A 14,042-nucleotide genomic window follows, 5' to 3' on the forward strand; every position below is an offset into this window, starting at 1 on the left:
GGGGGGGGGGGGGGGAGATATCGCCACAGACGGATGGGATTCTCTTTGCTTCTCGGAATGCGAAACTTTTAAGGACAGCTGGACTAACCGAGGGGATGAAGTAACGAAAATTTTCCATTCTCCCTCACGCGACCCCTGGTACTTTGCCATTCGGCGAGAAATTTTGCGAAAACGCTACTGCCAAGGATTGCTCCACCTTCCACGAACGTTACCACCACCAAGTATAGAAGTATGGTGTACCGAGTATAGCGAAATGCGGCTTATATCTTTTCCTCGTAACAACCCTCATTCCAACCTCTGATAACTTCACTCTCTGAGAAACTTGAGTAACTCGGATATATTCGCCTATGATAAATATGTATCTAAGGGTTATGTATGTATATAGGTGTTCGCTATACTCCGTACTCCCATAGACTTTGCATACGTGTACATACGGCAACTGTATACAACGTCTGAACAGTTACTTCCGGCCCGGGAGTCAAAGGGATTTGAACTCCCCCCCCCCCTGTCCCCGACCCACACAAATTTTACTTCTCAAAGGACCCAGAAGTTTCTCTCGTCGTTTTCTTGCGTTTTCGAAAATTCAAACAAGGCCATCGAGCGATATGTAGGTGAATCGAGTATAGCTGCCTTACTGAAGTAGTAAAGATCCAATTAAGGTGCAGGCTCTTAACATTTTAAATCCCATGTACGAGGATCAACTGTTTCCTTGGTTAAACGTGCATTTAAGCGATGCCTTGGGTATACGGGAAGCGGCTGACGTCGGGGTAGCGTTTTCATATGTAAACAGGTATAAGGCAATTTTTATGTACGCGTTAACCTGAATCGAGATGAAACTACTTGTTCCCGATAGATAGATTAATGACGTTAAAGGATGATGAAATATCTATTGTGTATGACGTATCGTGGGAATAAAGAATGCAAGTGGAAAAAAATGGGGTCATTAAAAAAATTCTCTAAAATTGGAACCGAGGGTTATCGGTAAATAGGGGTGGGGGAACTTTATCTCTCTCCTGGATTGTACATAATAACACGTTTCGAGTACGTTAATGCTTCGACATAGGACATTCGCGGTTTAGCCAAAGAAAAGCGAAGAAATTGAGGAAAAATCGTGAAAAGAAGTGGAGGTTAAATTTCGAAAATTTTAATTTTTTGAAAGATCTATGAAAATTTTTGAAAAATTTTCTACTCGCGTATACACGGGATTTCTATATCTGTACGCGTCATATGTAGCACTGAGAATCGAGGCTCGAACCTGAATTTTCAAATGAAGTGGCTCCACGCGGTTTCACTCCCTCTTCTGTAAATGGTTCTCGTCGAGTTGGCAAGAGTAGCGTGTATATAGGAAGAGCCAAACGCTCGAGCAAGGGAATGTTCAAAGTGCAGGCCTACCAACCAACCGGGATATCATTAACATATTCAGGTCCAAACGCTTTTACGCGCATTATGCTGAAGAGGAGCTTTGCGAATTTTTCAGAGGATCCATCGGCCGGTTAGGTCATAAGGTTAGGTACCTGACTCTGCACCTATGCCTGACTCTCACGAGACCCTTAGTCACGTGGGATCTCGCGATGCTTTCACCTTGTCCACTTCAATGGGAAACAGTTTATCAAGGGAAATCGTGTTTCGCAGCGACGTCAACTTTTTCGAATCTTCGGACCCTCGACGTTCGATAAGGACTTTTGACCTTGGGGCCAAGAGCACCATCTTCGGAGAATATATGAATTGGGTCCTTGAAAGATAAAGCAAGCTTTAAGATACATCCGTTCGCTTGTCAATTACCTACGTGAGAGCAGGTCAGAGGTGAAGGTTGATTCGGCCTGGTTTGCCGAGGGGTAACGATTTCGGCAGAATTGGTTAGTTTGCCAGATTTATTTGAGCTGGAGGGTCTCAAGGTGTTGGGAGGTAAATCAAGTTCCTCGAGCGTGATTACCCTTGGAAACTCGCCAGCTTGGATCAGCTGATGGACTTTGGACTCTGAACTCCCCGCGAATCGTCCACCCTTCGCGTATATACAGGGTGGCTCAGGAATAATTTTACGTCAAGATCCTTAATTATGCGGTATATCGGACCGCGTTGTATATCCTCTAGTATGGTTTTTACCTATTTTACGATTATTAGAATTAAGATTTATAACTGAAAACATCTGTTGAAACTGTTTAGTTACATACATATTGAGTATATAGACTCAAATTTAGGACCCTGGAAACATGCCACGATTATGTCGCACATTCGTAGGCCTGTAGTTTAACAGGGTAGATCGATTGACCTAGATTGCTTAAATCGCCTCTCAGTTGTGACGGCTCGACTTGAACCAGTGAAAAATTTAACCCGCCGTTCCGCTTTTTATTACTTTTTTTTTCATTCCCCTATTACCATTTTTCATACTTGTTTTCTCGAGAAACAACTACGAAAAATGTAACTATAATGGAATGTAAGGTGTACCAGCGATATAGGACCAGCCTTGGTTCCCACTTTCGGAATCCAGTTGATAAGTCGCTGATATTATCAGGAAATACGAGAAGCACTGGATCAAGGGTTACGGGCAGTTTTTTTTTCTTTTTTTGAGTAATGTTTCAGAATGCCAGTGAACCATAGAAAATTGAGTAGCCAAGAGTGGCGCACCCTGTCTCCGATATATTATACCTTGGTTTGACAGCCCTGTGTGCCAGAGCAAAGAGGAAGTCCCCGAAGCACCCCTACGAATTCAAGATGTCTACACAGCATCCCCCTTCCGCTTCCCTTTCACTCCTCTCTTCTCAAATGATAAATCCTTTCGATTCCAATCCTCCTCTTGCACTCGGAGGACGAATGGCGCTCGATGGAATCTCGACGTACGTGTATCCGTCCCTTGGAGTCCTCGAGTACTACCCTACCACTTCCTTCAAGTGCGTACTCTTCAGTGTACGTGTTCTCCTGACTTTCCCCCAGATTCAATGTATCTGGACCGGTCTGTATGACTTAAGTATTACATGTATATGAAGTGGCTAGATATATGGGTATGAATTTGAGGATTTTCGAAAATTCCTAAAATCTCATATATACAACCTTAAATAATATTCTCAACTAATACGTATAGCAGGTAAACCATATAGCAGGTAATATACATGTAGGAGATATTCAAGGCGGACCCACATAAATTTTTCTTCTTCATGGAAATTCCTCAGAGTTACATCCTTGACGTTATATACAGTTCCGTGTACTTTGTCGAATATCTCCGCGCGAAATTTTATCCGTTTGCCAAGTCGCTCGATCGTGAAAGGAATTTTTCGCAAACGCTTTGGCATACAGCAATGGAGATCGGTTAGAGATCGATTCTATCAGGTTCTTCCCTGGTCGGATGGGAGCACTCTTTTTTTCTTCCTACGGTTCGTTAAAATACATTTTGCCGTTTTGTTGTCGAATTGCCGAAATGCTTCTTTGCGCCGGCTGAATGGATGGGGAATTCACGTTGATATTCCAGTGCGATTTTATCAGTGCGCATTCGCCTCAGCTGCTTCTATACGTAGACGGGAATGATTTAAGCTCTACATTCGGAATTTCGCAAGACGTTTGCAAGGGCCATGTGCGAGTAATAACGAAAAAATTGCCAATGAAATGGAAAGCGGCGGGGAATAAATATCAGGGACGTACCTTGTTAGACCTGGCCCGGGGCGCTAATGGTTTTAGGGAACTTTTTTTTTTTTTTTTTTTTTTTTTTTTTTTTTTTTTTTTTTTTTTTTTTTTTATTGGCGAATGTTTTTCGCATTGCGATTGCGCAATCGAACTTACCGCCGTTGATTATCTAGCTGGTCGATTCCAGCCGATTATTTTCAGATTTACGAAAGTACAATGTGTGTCCAGGGGCGAAATTGAGGTAAGACGTTCCTGGTGGACGGATTTGCGGGGGTTTTGGAATTGTTCCGCAGGCATTATATGAGGGCGTTTCTTTATCCCACCTTAATAATGCTCTTGCGAAATTAGGTATTACTAGTCAGGACGTAAATCCACGTGTGTGTAATTCCCATGTGTTCCAACGTAAGAATAAGACACCTTGTGAGTGTGTAAAAAAGTGACTACCATATAGAAATGGTTAGAAAATAACGCAATGGGATTTGTAATGTAGCAAATTAAACGAAACGTTATCCAGCGATGAAATTACTGTTTTTTTTTTTTTTTGCAAATTCGCTAAGACGTACGTCTACGAATGCGAAATAAAAAAAATAGGGAAATAAATTGGCGAGGATGCTGATTGCTTCGAGTACCGTTTACGTTGTGCTAATCGAGATGCTGCCTCGCGCAAGCGCGTAATAAAGTTGTCGCAGCGCGATAAATTGGCGACTTAAAATTGTTATCAAGGGTCTTTGATAAGAAGAAATTCTTCTGAAGGTGGAAAAAAAATTTAACCTATAAAATTCTCACAGAGTCCTTCCAATTGAATCGGTCTTCCGAATGAGATCTCTTTTCTCGTTCGTGAAACCGAAGGTTCCTGTGACGTTAAATTTTATTTTATTTTTTTATATTATTTTTACATTATACTCCATTGTCACGGGGTGTTTTTATCATCGTAAATGTTGCTTTGTATCAGGAAGATGATTTATCAGATATTCTACCCTGCCGAGTAATCCCCCAAGGTATTCGCAATTTCGAATTGCAACTCTCTTGGAACTCACGTTGAATATCCACGTTTCATCTTCGATCCTCAGCATCCGGGTAACAACTGCTACGTGGATATATTGTTTTTTTTTTTTCATAATGGACTCTCGGAACTTCGTTTTTATTTTTCAAAGTACAACTTGGAGTAAATGCTTATCCTTGGCACTTATTGTACAGTGCCCGCGGGAACGATACGACCGCGGTGGACCAGGAATTGGTATCCCTGTGCACTTCGGGAAACGCGCAGTGGAACAATTTACCAATTTTGGAATGGGTAAGCTTCATTACACGCCAGCTTAAATTGGTTTACCCTGAAGTCTAACTTAATGATTTTAATCTGTTAGCGTAACCGTTTTACCCAAAACCAATAAGCTGGCGGTCGCGTCTTGCAGAAATTTAAACTTTGCCCGTAAACGTAAATAGTGGGCAATCTATATGTACAGGCAGTCACAAAAAGTAGAAGTATACTTATGTACATATAGATATATGCATAAAGTAGGATTTTTGAACGCGGGTGTGGGATATGAAAAATAATAAAAGAAAGTTAGGAGACTGAAATTTAATTTTTTTTTTTTAAACCCAAAAATTCCCGCGAGCCTTTCAATTTGTTCTATAACTATACCTGTCCTATTTATTGTTACCTGTTACCTGTATCTTTGATTGGGAGAGGCAAAGTTCACATTTTTTCTTATATTTCTTTCACATTTTTAGTTTCCTGCGGAAACTCTGATTATCGCTCGGGTTCGTTAATTTTATATGGGACATAAATCATATCGTGAATCTCGGGCAGCGTCGTTCTTTCTCAGTGGCGAAGCACGGGCTCGTCGAAGCGACAAGAGAAAATCGCTACCGTGGAAACTCAATCTTCGAAAATTCCAATAGAAGATAGGAGTCAGTAGGTACATGTTGGGTAAGGTTATGTATCAACCGCGCTTTCCATTTCCATTGGTTGAAATGTCGCGCATTGGATACTGTGTATACGTGTATACATTCACATGCATGCCCCCACGCGGTACAGTAGTATCGTGGTTCAATTTAACACGACACGATATCCGGGTCGAAAATGAAAATTCGTCAATTTCGCATATGACGTATGAAATTGACAGTTCGACGATACAAAAAATGTAGGCAAAATAATTTTTGAAAATGCTTTATATCAATGAAAAAATTTTTGAACTTTATTCATATTATTATATGACGTGTCGTTTATGGATAATTAATTATCATATACCAACTTGCGATAATAACTATTTACATATTCGAGATACACAAGGACCCCCTTGTATTAGCATACAATTTTCCAAAAGCTCACGTGCCTACAGCTACGCCTATAAAGATACAAGGAGATAAGAAGTTGCCGTAAAAGTTGCAAAAACAGTGCTAAAAACGTATTTCCATGATAACGAAAATTTGGCCTGGTAGGATTTTCGGTTTCGTGCTTTTCGCGTGGTCGGGGTGTAGATTATGGTAGACATAACTTCCGGGTTTTGCGTTGCTCCCTTTTTATGTTCTCATCGTACGACAGCGAGTAAACCGACGACGTGTGTTACTAGCTATACGTATGAGTACATATGTAAGCCCTTTATGCGCTGTAGTAAATACGCAGTTACATAGAGACAGGATACGAATGTATTTTTTTGCGCGATCGCATTCTTAAAAGTTCTCGCAGATTTGCCTTACTTTATTTTCACCTCCATCTTTAAGAAACAAATTTCAAAAGTTGTCCAAGCTTTATTTAACGTAACCCCCTGACCTCCGACCACATTTTCTGAAATACGTAATCCAAATCCAGAGGTCGAATAATGAATTCGGACCCTCCTGTAGAATTCAAAGTTCAAGCAAATTGACTGCAGAAGCTTAATTTAATGCAAACAATCTGGGCAGCCCTAATGAGGAAGCTCCTACGTACATAAATATACAGTCGGGTTTACAAATCGCACGCGAATTTGATAAGTTTTGTTTTAATGAGTAGCGATTTTTTTTTTTAGAATTTTGAACTTTTTTTTTAAATTCTCTTTACTTTTTCTCTATTTTCATTCCTTATCTTGTTTCACTATCTTTACCCGAATTTGATTTTCCCAAATAATTTTTATGGACTGTTTACTCATGCCTTCCTTGTCTGTTTCCTTATCTTGGGTGTCTTCGTCGAAACTATCGTCCATTAACTCCTATCAAAGCTACCAAACACAGTCCTATACTCGGTTCTGATAATTACAGCTGCATTCTACGTAGAAGCAATGCACTCAATGCCCTCGTCGCGTCATGGAAACGCATCGTTATAGCGTTTACATATTTACTAGGTTAACCCAATACGATACTCAACCTTAATGCAGTACAGCAAATGATTATCGATACCGAATCACCGGGACTGGACCTATCCGTTACGCAGCATCCCTCGACCATCTCACGCGTATTTGCATTAATCTATGTTAACGTCATTAACCTGTCAACAGCTGAGCAAATCTTAAGTTTAACTGTCGATATTCCAATGCTGACTTTTGATTAACTCACTATACCTATATGTTGCATCAAATAGAATGCACTTGCCGTTACGTCACTTCCCGTGTCCTCCGGTACCGTCGCTGCATCTCTAAACGTCTTTTCCCAAGACATTCTACAGACATACCATACTGCTGGCTTTAGCTGACCTTAGAGATTGAAAAGTGCAACCGGATTGTGCAGCTTCCCTTCTAAGCTTCGGCAAGCCAGTTTTCTATCCCATCTTTAGAGTTTACTTATCCTTTGGGAAGACCGCGCACGTGGCTGAGCTGTATTGACCACTTTATATCAATATGGATAAGCTTATAAAAATGTTCTTTTGTTTTCAAATTGCAACAAAAAATTCACTTTGTACAATATCTTCGTGTTTCCCCGAATACATGGAATTTTGACAAATAATAATATCCCTCGAATTGAACAGCACGAACTTTTCAAGTTTTCTCTTTTTTTCTTTTATCTCATTACTCGAACCCAGCAGACAGCTACAGATCAATATTCACCGAATTAACGATTAACCCCAAACAATAAAAAAAATACGTATCAGATTTAATTGCGTACAATTAATCATTAAAATTAATTACCTCCTAGCTTCACCTTCATTCTCAGACACACGTGTGTCACCACTCCCAATGTATATTTAAAAAACCCAGAGGATCCAGGTCCAATCTGGCAACCATGCAGAAAAGTTTCAAACCGTTTCACGGTTTACGTGAACGTACAGAAAATGACATGCCACAGTAGATATAAGGTCGACAGTGTCGCCATCTGGATTGCGATAAAAATTCCATCGAGCGTATCCAGGTCGTCTCCCATATGGGCGACGTGTATGAAATTCGAAGAGGGTCCCTAATAAATTTTCGAAATTTCAGCTGCGAGTGACCAGACAGCCGTTTGCGACTGTTAAAAAAATATTGCCACTTGAAAATATTTCGAAATTATACGACAGAGCCAAGTGCACGCTCGTCCGTCTCTCTCGCACTCGTTATACGGATAGGGTGGAGAGGAGGAGAGACTGCGAGCGAGAGAGGCACACAATTCAATTACAGTTCTAACACTCTGCGGAACGACAAGTGCTTTCGATGGGGTACCACTGCCGCCGGCTCTTCGAGTCACTTGACACAACTTTCAAGTATAAGATCGTTATTAGTAATTGGGTTGCAGGAATCGGGAGTGTCACGCGGAACATGAAATTTTTTGTTATTTCGAGTAAACCGCACGTTCCCCATTACGTCAATTATTAACAAGAATCATTTTACTCTGTCGTAGGTTCCACCCTTTGGCATCGTTAGAATTCACTTAAGGCTACCAGCGCTAGTTTTCGTCGTGGGACCCGAAGCTGTAATGGCGGGACTGAGTCACTCCTGGCGACACTGACGTCTGGACCAACAGGAAATGTTTTCGGACTCATGGAAATAATATAGGCCGGCTTAATCGTAAGTTTTATTCTTATCTTTATGTCGTTTATTGACTAATTATATTTATTACTAATTTTAACGCTCTAAAACGTACAACGCAAACAGACACAATGATCCATTGTGAGTGCACCCTTATTACGTATATTACGGTATACCGTAATAATAAAGTAGACAATTTTACCAGGAGGAAGAGATTTTAGTGGAAAAAAAAGAAAAAAAAAAGAGAAACTCAAGGAGTCCCTTTCTTCAGAGGACACTACAAAGCTATACAAAGAAAAAGGCTGGAGTGGTTCCTTGAAAAAAATAAATCTAATGAACTAACCTAAAAATACTTAAAAAGATCGAAACCATTCCTCTAAAGGACCAGATCCCGTACAGGTATACGCAGCATGCATAGGAAGTTCCTATAGCGTCATTGGCCAAGCACGAGCGAGCGATCCGTTCTCGTTTCGAGAGAGCCTTAATTGAGTTATGTCGGTGTATACAGAGATACAGGGAGTGAGAGCGAGAGAGGTAGAGGCTGGCAGAGGGGTACGGACAGAGAGAGAAAGAAGGCACGTTAAGGATTGGAGGGGTTGACCGTAGTGGAACAGAGAGTAATGCCGAGACAATGAAAATGGGGTGAGAAGTGTCTATATGTCTCATGGATGTGTATATATAGATATATAGACCCGAAGAATATTTCAGGTCCCTCCTTTCTTGAAATACCCTGTACATTACTAACGGTTCGGCTAACACGCAATCACGGACCAAAGTTGAAGCTACTTATACTTGGAAAGTGAGTTCTGGCTAGGCCGAAATCGTATCTCTGACGGCAGTACGTGTCGCGTACTGCTGTACGTCTGGTGATCCTGTTTATAGAGACGGTAAGGAAACTACCGTATTCTCAAATGTTCGCACAGTTCATCACTGCGTCCGGGCATAGCGACCCCCTCAAAAGCAAATCGTATATACTTGCCCAGGCGAGTGAGGGGGGCCTTAAGTTTATTTCCCGAGTTAACTAGTTACGCCAGACAAAATTACCTTTCGCCCTCTTTCTCGTATTTTCACGCTCGTTGATTTTCGGCTTAACTCGTGAATTCACATTCGTTCGATATTCTTCTTTACGCTTTTCTCAATTTTCGTCAAGCCTTTTTGACACTTCGGATCGTTAAACAATGGCTTTATTTGATTTTTGAATTTTTTTTTTTTTCCGTTTTTTTTTAATGGATTATATTTTATTTGGTTTTATGAATTACGTACATAGGCAGTGTGGTCTTTTTTTTTTTATTTGATATGACTGTGCCAGTTCCTGGGGCACTTTACGCGCTATGAGTAACTGTTGCTTTTTTATCGTATGCTGGATAACGATACTTTTACTGATAAGAGTGACTCTCTTCAATTCTTATCTCCTCGATATCTTGTATTGTACTTTACGGCTGGACTTGGCCAACGTGGTTTCAGTTACTGTTAGTCATTGTCATCGGGCGGGCTTTGTTTGCTGTGTATGCACGATTGACAAGGCGTGTGTGCACATATGGTCATTTAATGTAGGGTAGATAGTGGACTGTAAGGGAGACTTGAGTTTGGTCACTGAACACTGTGCGTGGAAGGATTACGTTATGTGAGTATAAACTGAACGTGGATGTATACTTTGAATTTTTGTTGTTGTTATCTTTGGTGAGTACCATGTGTTTTATATTAAATACACATTTTTATTCGTAATAATTATTAGATTGTACAATAGGGGTTGAAAGATAGGGTGGTGAAATCGGGATCGGGATGAATTGCTAGTTTATTTTGTAAATTTTAATATTGATAAAGGGACGATAGGGACGATTAACAAAATTTTTTTTTTAAATGTAGAGAATATAAAAAATAGAGTTACGCTCATTCTGAGACAATGAATAGAAAGTTTAAGGATTACGCGATTTATCATACGTCGCCGAGACTCGATGAATCTTCGCAATTACTTTTTTATCTAGAAAAGTCGTCCTTACGGAACGAATTATTCTTACCGCGTATCAGCGAGGCGACAGCTGCCAGCGGCAGTCATGAAATTTTATGTTAATTCCCATCGTAAAGAGGAATAAGAAGAAAGATAAAAGGACAGACGAGCCCGAAGATTCGCGCACGAAAGATCATTTAAATTCGCGTAAATATTTTAACGCACGGAGATTGTGAAAATTTTTTAATTTTTTTTTCCCCCCAAAAAAAAATCTTTTTCCCTACATCCTCCCTACCCCATCCCTATCTTTCGTTGACTATCCCACCGCACTTCCCCTTTCTGGCTACACGTCGATTGCTTTGCTCTGGATCAGGTTGGGTTTGTTAAAGTCCGGGTCAGGTTACTTCCCGGCACTGACTCTCTTTATGCACGTAAAGTTTCGGGCACGGAAGAGGCGGGCATCCAGTACTATTTCTACACGAAAACTTCAGGAAAGTCGACAATTGCGGGATGTTTCTAAAGTCGCGGTTGTTCGAGTTGTAGCGCCGGTATACTGCCGGGTTCACACGATCCGCGATGGGCGTCGGCGTCCACGGCGACGTTTACGTATGTATTCCGAAACGGTATTTTGTTAGATCGGGCTTTAGTTCTTAAGGCGGATTACGTTGCTTTACGTAAGTAGCCCTATCTGTCTCTTACGTTCAGCAGACGTATCCCAATCCTTTATTTCCGTATCCTTGTCTCTTTTTTGATTTAAATATTTTTTTTAAATCGTGTTTTTCATTTTCCAAAAAAAAAAAAAAAAAAATTTCCTTTAATCCATACACGACTGTAATCAACCCCCGTGCAATTTTTCCAGCGCGTGTCTATTAACCCCTGTAACATTAGGACGTCACGTACGTAAACAAAGGAATGTAGTAAAACGTAATGGAAAAGGAAAAGAGAGGAAACCCGTGTAATTAGCTCGAGGGAAGAAAACTACGTAGATGGAATCACAAGTGGCGAACGTACCGCCGGAATACCCCGAGGCTGTCAATTTCTCTGTCTTCAAGGCTGCGATTCTGTCTCGTGACGTAACTGCGCGGGTACGCGCGTTATAAGCTTTTTGAGAAAAGTACGAAAGAGCGTGAAAAATATACAAGTGGATGATAAAAGCGTCGGAAGTTTGCGTCGCGACGCTGAACAGCTGCTTCGAAAGCACCCTTCCCCCCTTCGTCACCCCCCTCAACCCCCGTACCCCCGCAATGAAGAAACCATCTTGCCGGGGTGAGTCCCTATCAAGTCCTCGTTTCCAGCCTCCCGGCTGATGCTGTAACGTCTGAAAGTGCCGGTAGAGAAGATCTAGACAGATCTTTGTTAAACGTGATACTGTTAGGTAGGATCTGGATAGGCGTCGAACTGGTTTCATTTTTTTTTCTCAGACTTTTTTTTTTCTTTTTTTTTTTCTTTTTCTTTGGTCCCTCTAAGACGACAAGCGTATCGGTATCGACGCCCCATTAAGATAACGACGTCTCGCAGAAGTCGTTTTCCGAATTGATAACTTCACGTCTGCAGGACTGCACTGGGAACCGATATCACCGCCGCAACCCCTGACCCTGATATCCCCCTTCGACCTCTCTTCGTACTTCGTCTTCTTCCTTCCTCGTAACGTCTCTTCACTTTCGTCTCGTCTCTTCGCGATCCCCGCATCGTCGTTAATCGATTCTTTGGTTAAGTCCCGTTCACGCGGTTTCAGTTCAGACGATTACTGAAATAACTTTCAACCCCCCTTGGGTGGTTATGATCCACCCCGTAGCACCCTTTTATTAAAGCGGTAGGCGTCCCTTTTGATAACGTCAAAACGCTCTGTGCTAGGGGATTGATTTTTTTTTTTTATTACGATTGATACATATATTTTTCTTGTATATATAAAAAGTACTGGAATCGATGGATTTTATTTGTGTATCGTAAGAAAATTCATTTATTACTTTTCTGCGTGGGGACAAAAGTAATACTCGCGTTATCGACTCTAATTCATTTTATAGGGGCACACAGTAATCGGATTTATATTTTTGTTTTCCCCGTTGACATAATTAGGTATCGATTCTGGTTGACTTACACATGCTTTCTGCGACCAATCGAACGAGATCGATATTTTTGTAATTAAAAAAAAAAAGGTGCTCCCGTGAAAGCTTACTTCAGCTAAGTTCTCTCGGGATAAGCGATACTCAATATTGGTGCACAAGTTTGTGAATTTTTCGATGCCCACAGTTGAGAAACTCTCAAGCGAAATACACGAGATGGACAGAGACACGTATACAATGGATCAGTGGATTCCATTAGCTTTTTCTTTCTAACTTTCCCTTATTTTTTTTATTTTCCCTTTTTTGCCCCCCCCCCCCCACACGGATTTCGCCTAATCGACCAAGAGAGTAAAAGAATTCCATTGGCCAATCCTAAAGACATTTCCTTATGTTTGTCCTCGATAAAAAGCTTCATCCAGACTCCACGAACCTCTTTACATCCAAGAGTAAACGAAGGAAAAGCGATTTTCGAGAAACTTTTCCTTTTTCTCTTCCTTTCTCTTGCACCGGGTGCTCATTCACGATGTATATACACACTGTATAAAATACATACAGTGCTCGTTTATTTCTTCGATCGTTCGATCTTTAACTAGGACTTTGGTACATAGTACAGTGTGTAATTAGTAATTAATTACAATACTTCTCGAACGGCTTTCTTCCTTCTCCTTTGCTACTTTCTTTATTCAACTTATCCTTTTTCTCCCAGGGTCCGCATTATGCTCATATCCTTCGACTCCTATCCTTATCACAGTCTCTGGGCAGATACTGTATCGTCTATCTCCCTCTATGGTAGATTCTGTATATCATCTCCTAATCGATTTCCCAGTCTCTATTGTCTCTTTTCTCATTGGTATATCTCCATCTCGCTGTCCCTTTCCGATTTCCTTAATTTCCTAGCTTATTCAGATACGTCAACATGCCACTTCGCACAGTGTACTACATATGCACGTATAAATTCTAATGACCATCCACCAATGAGTAGCTGGCAAAAGAATTCAAAGAATGCAAATACAGGTGTAATACGATTCTAATGAAAAAGATGCAATTTAAACGGAATAAATTACGTCTCGACCCACGAAGCGTAGAAATTCCAAATAAATTACGGAAAATAGCTGAACGCGGTTTCAGGATAGATGACGCGTGCTTACCGCGCGTACAAATTGACTGGCGGAAAGTAATCATCGAGCGACGGTGGCGCGCTCCCGCGGGAACTTTCGTCGAGAGCTCTTCGTTACGTTTCAGTGGGGCTCGTGGATTTCTAGTCTATGCTATATCGGCGAGAAAACGAATTGCGCGAATTACTTGGACACCGTTTTTTTTTACTACGTTGGAACGTAGATGCCTCGATTGCTACGTTAGCGTCGTCTAGCGTCGCGACGGCTTATTAGGTTTGGCTTTCGTGATCAATGCAATTTCGAAACTGTTTACTCAAATAAAATTGGCGTGAAAAATTTGCTTTGGAAACAAGGGGTATACAAACTTGATTGGTTGAGCATAAATACA

At 41.0% G+C, this 14,042-nt stretch overlaps 1 protein-coding gene across 6 annotated transcripts in view; it reads left to right on the forward strand.

The window, feature by feature from the left end:
- LOC107272200 (leucine-rich repeat-containing protein 24) overlaps positions 1–14,042 on the forward strand; it is a 170,918-nt gene that overhangs the window by 42,248 nt on the left and 114,628 nt on the right. For 4 of the 6 annotated variants that reach the window (XM_025089495.1, XM_025089494.1, XM_025089499.1 and 1 more), the window contains exon 2: positions 8,401–8,567. The gene's annotated coding sequence lies outside the window, so the exon portion shown is untranslated. Of the gene's footprint in view, positions 1–8,400; positions 8,568–10,009; positions 10,209–14,042 lie in introns of those variants that run through there. The other 2 variants (XM_025089496.1, XM_025089501.1) reach the window with 1 other exon arrangement.

The sequence above is a fragment of the Cephus cinctus genome, unplaced genomic scaffold (assembly GCF_000341935.2).
Source record: "Cephus cinctus unplaced genomic scaffold, Ccin1 Ccin1_scaffold1124, whole genome shotgun sequence".
Taxonomy (NCBI): domain Eukaryota; kingdom Metazoa; phylum Arthropoda; class Insecta; order Hymenoptera; family Cephidae; genus Cephus; species Cephus cinctus.